Source organism: Sinocyclocheilus grahami, unplaced genomic scaffold, assembly GCF_001515645.1.
Source record: "Sinocyclocheilus grahami isolate Dianchi unplaced genomic scaffold, SAMN03320097.WGS_v1.1 scaffold6.1, whole genome shotgun sequence".
NCBI classification, from domain to species: domain Eukaryota; kingdom Metazoa; phylum Chordata; class Actinopteri; order Cypriniformes; family Cyprinidae; genus Sinocyclocheilus; species Sinocyclocheilus grahami.
In genome coordinates, this window is record NW_015505185.1 from 1,782,056 (window position 1) to 1,792,457 (window position 10,402).

General features: G+C 33.9%; 1 long non-coding RNA gene across 1 annotated transcript in view; it reads right to left on the reverse strand.

Moving 5' to 3' along the window:
* The window catches only part of LOC107587212 (uncharacterized), a 19,281-nt gene extending 16,583 nt beyond the window's left edge, over positions 1 to 2,698 (reverse strand). Inside the window, exon 1 of the long non-coding RNA XR_001609450.1 lies at positions 2,515 to 2,698. This is a non-coding gene — a long non-coding RNA (uncharacterized lncRNA). The remainder of the gene's footprint in view (positions 1 to 2,514) is intronic.
* Positions 2,699 to 10,402: the final 7,704 nt, after the last annotated feature.

The window sequence follows — 10,402 nt, forward strand, 5'->3', positions numbered from 1 at the left end:
TAATTGAATCGCGATTTGTTTAGCATCTCAACAGATTTGAATCGTCACATATTGAAATCGATTTTCAACCGGCTCGCGGTTAATTGTTACATCCCTAACAAAAAGTAATCTCGTAGCATCGTAAAATTACGGTTGAACCCCTGATGTCACATGGATTATTTTAACGATGTCCTTGCTACGCTTCTGTGTGCTGATCGTGATAGTATCCTTGCTGTCTATGGAGGATCAGAGAGCTCTCGGATTTCATCAAAAATATCTTAATTTGTGTTCAGAAGATGAACGAAGGTCTTACAGGTTTCGAACGACATGAGGGTCAGTAATTAATGACAGAATTTTCATTTTTGGGTGAACTAACCCTTTAAGAAACAATGGATGAGGTTGGTCTCATTAAAGATAACACCATCTCAAGAGCGCAAGGAGCTTTAGAGCCAGACAAAAGGTTGTGAAAGTAGGTTACAGGACACCATGTCTTGAAAACAAGCCTACTTGGACCGTTCTGTACAAATGCCTGGTAATTTTCTACATGAACAGTCTCTATGAGCTGAACAGATCAAGAAACCATTTTTGAAAGAATCTCATGAAACTTGCCTTAAACATGTCTGGGTCACATGTCACCCACAAATATGAAATTATATTTTGTGTAAATAATATTAAGCTTGTTTTTAGGGCCATTAAGATTTTTGCATTGCGACATTATTTTTTATTGTCCTACTATTTGTTCTAATACAAAGAAATGCTATACATTTATAAAAGAAAACATGCTTAACTGTCATGTACATAAAAATGTCAATTAAAAATGATTACTTTAAAAACATTTTTTTAATTAATTTTTTTTTAAATTATATTTATGTATAATTCTACAAACTAACAGTTTATAAAGCACATTTTCTCCCCAAATTATCCTTACTGTACTATGCAAAAATGTCATTCAACCAGAATTTTAAAATGACTACATTTATTTCTACTCATTTTTATTTATTAAATTTAGTACAACAAAGACTATTTAACATTTCAAATAAAAGAAACAAAATGTGTGTATATGTGTGTTTATTGGTTTATAGAATTTAGCACAACAAATAGCAATGTATAAAACTAAAAATTTATCATTTCATTATTATTAAAAATTTGTTGCACTGAATTAAATAAAAAAAAATTATATTTTATGTATTAAAAAAATTTAATTTGTGGAGAAAATTTGTTTAATTGAAATTAAAATTGTCAGAATGAAAAAAAAATCTTAACGTTCCTAAAACATGCTTTATTTTCCTTTACAGAAAAAAATACTAAATATGTATGTATGTATATGTATGTATATATATATGTATATATATTAGAGCTGAATCCGTTCAAATACGTAATTACGTAAATATTTGAATACATGACATACAAGTTTAAACATTAATGGCATTAAAGTACATTTGAGTTTACCATAAATTGTCAGTACATTCAACATACCTGAACCATATTTCAAAGACAATGGAAGAACTCATGAAATTACATACAAAAATGTACTTAAGTCCTTCTTATGCCAAAAAAGCACTCTTAAGTTCAACTGATTGCATTTCATTTCAATTTAACACTTAAGTATATTCTTTTAAAGCATATTAAGTACTATTTTTTAAAAGTAAATACAATGAAACGTGAAGTTCAGTACCATAGCATATAATATCAGAGTACCACTGACTGTATTACCATCTGGAGTCATTACAGTACCATGGTACTAATATGCTGTAGTATTTTTCTACAGAAAAACTTCAATTATTATGCGTATTCTGAGAAATTAAGCTAAACGACCTTTTTTTGGAATGGCATTAAAGTACATTTGAGTTTACCATAAATTGTCAGTACATTCAACATACCTGAACCATATTTCAAAGACAATGGAAGAACTCATGAAATTACATACAAAAATGTACTTAAGTCCTTCTTATGCCAAAAAAGCACTCTTAAGTTCAACTGATTGCATTTCATTTCAATTTAACACTTAAGTATATTCTTTTAAAGCATATTAAGTACTATTTTTTAAAAGTAAATACAATGAAACATGAAGTTCAGTACCATAGCATATAATATCAGAGAACCACTGACTGTATTACCATCTGGAGTCATTACAGTACCATGGTACTAATATGCTGTAGTATTTTTCTACAGAAGAACTTCAATTATTATGCGTATTCTGAGAAATTAAGCTAAACGACCTTTTTTTGGCCTATTAGCATTGGACCAGCTTATACTGACGCACGCACTGACCACGAGCGTGTCATGCATGAGGATTTACAAAGTAAACACCTGCTTAACATTGCGAAGTGACATTCAGACTTGAAGAAGAGGCCTAGATGGTAGTTTATCTAGTGACTCTTGAAACACAAGTATCTTATTAAGTATTAAAACAACAATCCAACATAATGAAAGTGTTACTGGCTAACACCCTTTCATAAAGCCCACATATTAACCTCCACCTCTCATCTGTTGTATTCAAAGCAGTTAACAAAACATTTCCATTTGGAAACTCACCAGGAGATGTGATAAATGAAATGAAATATGGAGTTTAATGTGTGTTCCGCGTTATTCCGGGCTTGTTGAACAGCTTCAGCTCTCTGACAGCTGAGCTGCTGCTGGACTCGTGCGCGTCTATTACGTGATCCGATAAAGACGTTTTTTAAAGACTAGCTTGCAGCTCGTCCACTACACATGCGCTTCCGCGTTTAGTCACGTGTTGCTTTTTGAGGTTTATGATTGGTTAGAGGAATTTGCTGAACAGATGTAGCCTAGTTGACATTTTTTTCATTAACATTTAAAGTCCCCATGAAATCAAGTTTTTTGGGTGCTAGTATCAATATGTTAGTCTTAAGGTTATCTATAAGGCAGTGTGCTCCAAAACTGACAAAATTCGCGGCTGAAATCGGTCACTTGTCCACAGAATTAGTATTTTCTGTACAGTGAATGGCACGTAGTGCACTATATAGGGGACAGGGAACGATTCAAGCAGTGTAAATATGCTTTCCATTGAGGAAAAAAAAAAGTCTGGTTTCGCGCTGTGTCACGCTAACCACCGCACCGCACACACTCTGCTCCCGTCCAGAGACACGATAGCACGGAGCGGATCACATGCGCGAGTCGGCAATATATTGGAGCTATTTGAATTCTACACAGAATGCTATATTTTATATAGCAATATGGACGAGATTGTGGCTGGCATACCCTGTCAAATGCAGCTTTACGGAACTCAAAGGCCCTGAACGGTTCTAGCCTAAGCTGTGATATAAACGAACGCTATTGGCTATTTTAAAAAGGGGCGGGGCTGCTTGAAATGTCCCGCCCTGTTTTCCTGTTTCAGTTCAAATGACGTCAACACATAGAGTAACGCTGCATGTTTTTTAAGCATTTCAGGGGACCCTTAAGGTTAAAATTTCTAAAACCAGCATAAGGCAACATGTTCAGAGTAAATGTTAACAGGATGAAGCTAACCAGTGATTAATCTCAATGTAAACCAGGCGTATATCTTTATAAATCAACCTCTAAATCAGCATGTGACGTTTTAATTCTCATATTTATAAATCATAAATTTTGTAAGTCATTGTAAGAAGGTTTTAATTTATACAGTGAGGAATTTGCTGCAGCATTTGAAATGCCTATAAATTTCAGAGCATGTTTTCTCTCCTTTATAGTTAATTGAATCAATAGGCCTAACCAAAAGCTGGTTTTCTTTTGTAGGCAATTTGTTTTTGAAATGTTTTCCCATCTCATATAATTAAGAGCAGTCACGTAGGCTATGAAAAGTATTATTTGCTTTGGCACTCAAACCTTTGTGTTTCATTGAACCAATTAATACCAGGCAGTTTTAGGTATGAAGATAATTCTTCACACACTATTGATACATGTCCATGATTGATTTCAAGCACCTTGTTACAAGGAAGAAAATGAAATTGGGTTTCGTAGGACTTTTTAAATACTTTTTTTAAAGGACAGAAATAAACAATTTGACTGAAAAGCCAATAATTATTTTTATGTTATAGCCGATGTATGTCTGATATAAAAATTCTATACGTTTTCGAAGTAAGTAAATGCAAATAAAAAACAATCAGGCATCACAACATTAAAGTGCAAAAATGAATATTTTTGATTTACTAAAGATAGCGTTTAATTGTAATTGTTGTTATTAAATTAGTGGTGTTAATGATGAATTAAGTAAGATCACCATACATGTAAAAATAATTACATATGAGCTTGCACAATTAAATATCCAACACACGCTGATATAAACCACAATATTACAATATACTGTAAGTCATTGATCAACAGAGGGCGCTGAAGCTGTATATTTAAGAAAAGCTGTGACAAAGGGTGTTTGAGGCCGTTCAGTCCATGTTTAGTTATGTGTTGTACAGTACACTGGAAAACACCTGGAGCAGGAGGTATGTACAATTCAATGTGAGAAAAGCTCTGTCTGTGTTTTTCCAAAGATAAAAAGAAGGGAAAGTATAGAGCACTTGAGATTTTGAGACAGCCAGACAGATATTTGGCCAGCCTCATGAAGCTCTTAAGGTGCATAACACTACATCTGCTTCATGCATTACTTCACATTTGAAAGGCCTTGTGTTTAACATTAGTAACGCCTTCCGCCAACCAGCTGAACAGCAAAATATAGAGTATTTCCCACAGACAAAACAACTTACATGAGAACAAGCTGGAAAATCATATTTGTTTGCACACATGTGGCACTTACACAAGTGCTAATTAATTACAGTACACATCGATATGTGAAGGGTGAGATCTAAAAACATACAATCAAATAGATTCAAAGTATATGACATCACTGTAAGCATGACATCACAGCACTGTCAAACCAAACCAAAGCATATGGCTGCACTATATCTCAGTGGATGTACGGTATAATACATAAAACAGGAATTCACATAAATCCCCTGAGGAAAGAGAAAGTTATTGCACTATAAATCTTTGTATACTGTCACAACAGTGCCCTTAAAGTTCAGCAGCATGAAGGATCCAAGTTTAGGGACTATAAACAAGCACGCTTTGAAAGATGTGCATTAAATTCACATTATATTAATAAAGCTGTGCATTAATATGTAGTTTATAATGATCAACATTTGTGAACCTATTATACGGTATGTTCACCAACACATCACGTTATGTTGTTTGGATGATATCACTAGGTCACAGGAGTTGTGGTGTTTTTCATCAAGCTCTCTGTGGACTCTGGAGGTCCGTATGCGTCATGTTTGACCCCTGTCCTATTTATGAAACGCTGCTTGAGATTTTATTGGATATTTACACAGATTTTCACACATTGGTGTGCATGTGATCTGGACCAAATGCAGACCATATGGACCATATACTGACCATAAATTCTGCCACTGGTCTCACCAACACTGCACTAACTCCAACCAATAGTTAAATAATTGTTTTTTTTATGTGGAAGGAGGCAGGTTAAAATAAAATTAAATATTAAAGAAACTCCATTAACTCCAAGTATTGGTTGTAAGTATAGTTGGATAGAACTGTATTATGTATAGTGTAATCTTTATTTGTATATTGGAGTATGTATGTATTATGAATGTTTCATGTATAGTTTATTTCTTTAATATTTTTAGGGTGACAATTTTATCATGAGTCCAGGGACTGCAGATGTAAAAGAGCCTTTTGGCTAATTCTGGCACATTGTACATTTATGTATTATTGATGTGCGTTGTCCCTGTCAAATAAACCTGAAATAAATAAATAAAGACATGTTTAGTGTGGAGGGAAGTAAATGTTGTTTTTCTTGTTGTTGTTGTTGTTGTTATTATTATTATAAAATAAATACAATAAAATAAAATATGGAATATTTTGAAATTTCAAGTTATAGAAGTTTAGAAATGCATTAGGGGAAGATGAAGCAAGACACCCCCTGCAACATAACCAAATAATTCTGATCATCAACATTTAAAAAATTTATTTGAAACATTGTGATTAGTTCATCTTTTTTCTTTTCTTATCTAATTGCTGTTGTTGTTGTTGTTGTCATTATTATTATTATTATTATTATTAGGCTATATTTGACTGATAGAATATATAAATTATTATTTTACATTAATACATTTAAAAAATTGTCTAAATAAATTAAACATTAAATATGATAATTAAAAAATCTGACAGCTAGTACAGGGCTTCTTGCCCCAGGGTGTGATTTTACCTATAGCAAGGTGACCTCTTTACACGATTTTCTCAAAGACTTTAACTGCATTTACATTTATATATATAGTTGATGTTTCTCACCTAGAGGCAGCTTTAGTTACAACAGTGGTGTTGCTGCAGGACCCAGAGCCCCATTGGGAATGTTGTGTAAGGGAGAACTGCCTTTAATTCTTGTAAAGCTATCTCTGAGGGAATGATTCATTGCCGTGTTGGATATGTCATTTTTTTTCCTCATCCAAGAAACTGACAAGACACTGACATTCAGCAGAGAGGTAAAACAAGGCCAAGCTACGTCTTCAGAAATATGTTTCTTTATTAAAACCATGGCAGGTAGAAATTTAGGGTAAATGTATGAGCTTAGATCTAAATTCCACAGCCCCGTTTTACTTTAAGATGAATAAAAACAGAGTCCGAAGAACTTATAAGATTTGTTCAAGGATTTAAGCTTCTTACGGTGGATACCAAAACGAACTAACTACAGTTGATGAATTAACCGAACATTATGTATCGCAATTTTTGAAACAGTCTGCAGAATGATTTCTCATTTGTAATTACACTCTTAAAAATAAAGGTGCTTCATGATGCCGTAGAAGAACATTTTTGTCTAAATGGTTCCATAAAGAACCTTTAACATCCGAAGAACCTTTCTGTTCCACAAAGATTTTGTGGCGAAAGAAGGTTCTTCAGATTATAAAAAGGTAAGAAAGAGATGAATGGCTCTTTGTGGAACCAAAAGTGGTTCTTTTATGGCATCGCTTGAAGAACCTTTTGAAGCACCTTTATTTTTAAGAGTGTAGGGGGCGCTATTGGAAAGCAGACACTCTATTTGTCATACACATTATCTGTATTTATTCAAAACTTATTGTAGTATTTAATGCTATATTAACTGTGAATATTATGCACAAATGTCATGATTTATGAATCATACATTTTTCCTATCATGTGCAAACTGATGTGATGTGGCTCAAGATCACATAACATATGTGCTGATAATGAATAGCCTATTTGTGTCTGCATAGCGTTATGTTTCTCGGGACGAGAAAATAACTGGATGTTCTTTTTTTTTGATTTTTTAAATGAAATGTACTTCTGGATGCAAAATGTTTAATAATAGTGAGTGAGACTCACTTAAAGTTAACAGGGGAGAGTATTTATCACACTTTTAAAGACAATATAGCAAAATAACATTGTCTAACATCTTCAGATGGTTGCATTAAATACCTGGAGCATGCAGTGGCAAGGATTTCTGAAGATGAGTAGCAGTAATATGTTGAGATAATGATGTTTAATTTGATGGTGCAATCTGAAACATAGCCCTCTAAACCTGTCTGTCACTCTACCATAATGATAATCATCTTAATTTGCAAATTATATGAAATGTGCTATAGGGATGGAGTTTGGCCTAAAAAAAATATTTTAAACAACTCGAAGTTGGGAATAGATTGGAAGTGCACGCTATGTTGCTTAGCCTATGCACCCTAGAGCTATAAAAAACAGCATGCTTGGTCGTTGGAGCTGACCCTTTTTTTTGCCATTTCTCTCAGAGTCCTCTTACTAAAGACACATGTAGTTGTGTTATGGCTCCCTGCATGTTTTGACTGGAAATCTGAGAGGGTGTGTACATTAAGATACTTTCCCTGAGTTCATTTGATTTATTTAACTGATCTTTTTGATTGCCATTGGGTTTGACGGGTACAAAAAAAGCCAATAAAATCAAGTATTATTAGTTCATGCACAAAAAGAGAGAGAGAGAGAGAGAGAGAGAGAGAAATGAGTGTCCGATATTCACTCATCAGAACATGTGTGTTAACCAGATGGCCACAGCTCCAACATAATAATAATTAAAAATTATATAATAATAATTATTATTATAAATGTGTCAGAGGATAAATAGCAAGAGCAAGTTTTATGTACTAAATGAAGGTGACCTTTTAAAGGGTTAGTTAACCCCAAAAATGAAAATTCAGTCATTAATTACTCACCCTCTTGTAGTTCTAAACCCATAAGACCTTCGCTCATCTTCAGAACACAAACGAAGATATTTTTGATGAAATCTGAAAGCTTTCTGACCCTGCATAGACAGCAACGGAATTACCACGTTCAAGGCCCAGAAGCACAGGACATCGTTAAAATGTGACATCAGTGGTTCAACCGTAATGTTATGAAGCTACGAGCTATAAATGAAGGTTTTCGGAACAGGTTTGAAATGACATGAGGGTCATTAATGACAGCATTTTCATGTTTGGGTCTATTTAAGTTAATTTAATGAAATCTGTTCTAACCAAATGTCTGCACCAGCCGTTACCTGAGAACTGCAGAGCCCTTTAATCATTTTCAGCTCTGTTCTGTTTCTATTCCTTTTTGGTCTGTTCAAATATAAATGATCTGTTGTGAGACAAGTTTTTGTCTGGATAGCCATCCTAAACTGTAGCACATGGAATATTGCCTCCACAGACCTGTCTTTTCAATTAACATAATACCTCTCTTGAGGCAGCGGTTATCTGTTCCTTATGCATTCAGATTCCAGAGAAAGCCCAAGAAATGTATCTGTTGTGGAGCCATTACATGGATTCTGCTGGATCATGACTTGTGTAGTAGACACAGAGACAAAAGATCATGACTTCAGTAGTAGACACAGAAAAAGGGATCACAGTTCTTAAGCTGAGTTTGATTGAAGCTAAAACTCTAAGTTAATTAGGAGTGACTCCATTAGCCACAGCGATTGTTGCCATCACACTGCACATCAGGCCACCAGATGCTACCAAAGCACTACCAAAGCCCTGACTAATTCTACCCAGACATACCTCACAGTCTCACACACACACACACACACACACACACACACACACACACACATATACCTCACACTACCTCTTGTTTAATAAGAAAACTCTCACTTATTTCCTCACAGTCTCACACACACACACACACACACACACACACACACACACACACACATACACCTCACTACATCTTGGTTATTAAATGAAAGCTGACTCATTGCTATGCCAGCTAACCAAACACATTTTGGAAAGGTTTTTTGTCTTCCATCGATTTGATGTTTTAAGAAAAAGACAGAAAGTCAAATCCTGTTCTGAATAATTTGATCGGGTGGTATGTACTGTACAAATATGGAAGTTTTAATGCAGCCTCAGTGACTCACTTGACATTTTTCAAATATTCACTGGCGAGGTCAAATGTTCAATCCTATCTCTTGTGAAAATATAAAGGTGGTTTCTTTACATTATCTTCATCTCAAACTTAAAACAAAAGTTGAGTGACTGCTGATGATCTGTCCATCATCTGTTCAATTGCATGATCATCTGACTGCACGCTTACTGTAATACTTCAGAAGAGCTTAAAGGAAAAATGAAAAATCTGTTATCATTTACTCTCCCTCATGTCATTCCAAGCCTTTACGACTTTTATCTTTCTGTGCAGTATAAAAGGAGAAAATCTGAAAAATACCTTTTAGTCTGTTTGTCACACAAAGCTACTGGCTTCAGAAGACTTGGCTTATAGCACATATAAATGTAATGAATATGTGGTATGAACTCTTGTGGTCATTTTCCTGTCATTTTCGAGTTGGAGTTTGGAATTTGACAGGTCCAGTCCTGTAATAATAATAATAAAAATAATAAAACGTTTTGTGTTTCAAGAAAGAAATATCAAGTCATACAAGTTTGGAAAGTCATGAAAGAAAGTATGACAGAATGCTCATTTGTGGGTGAACTGCTTTAAATGCTCACAGATTCAGAACACTGCCATGGTCATTTAGTTCATTTTTTTTTCAATAACTTGGGTTGTTGTGAAGAATGATTTCTCCTGTGAGGTTAATTTCTCCTTTACGTCAACATTCAGAAATTGGAGAAATAGCAAGCGGTAATTTACAGACATTTTAGACCTGCAAAAAAAAAAGTCTCATAAATCAATCTGAACATCCTTGAAGGTAGCACATATGGCATGAGTTTATAATATATACACACACACACACACACACACACACACACACACACACAAATATTTATAAATACATAAATTATCTATAAATATATTAATATATTTAATTATTATAATTGTATAATTATTATTTATTATAATTCCAAATTAATTAATGCATTCAGTAAATTTACTGGACAAATTCAAATTATGAGCTTTTTAACTATTCTATAAAAAAGGATGATAAAATTAGCATTTTGTAAAC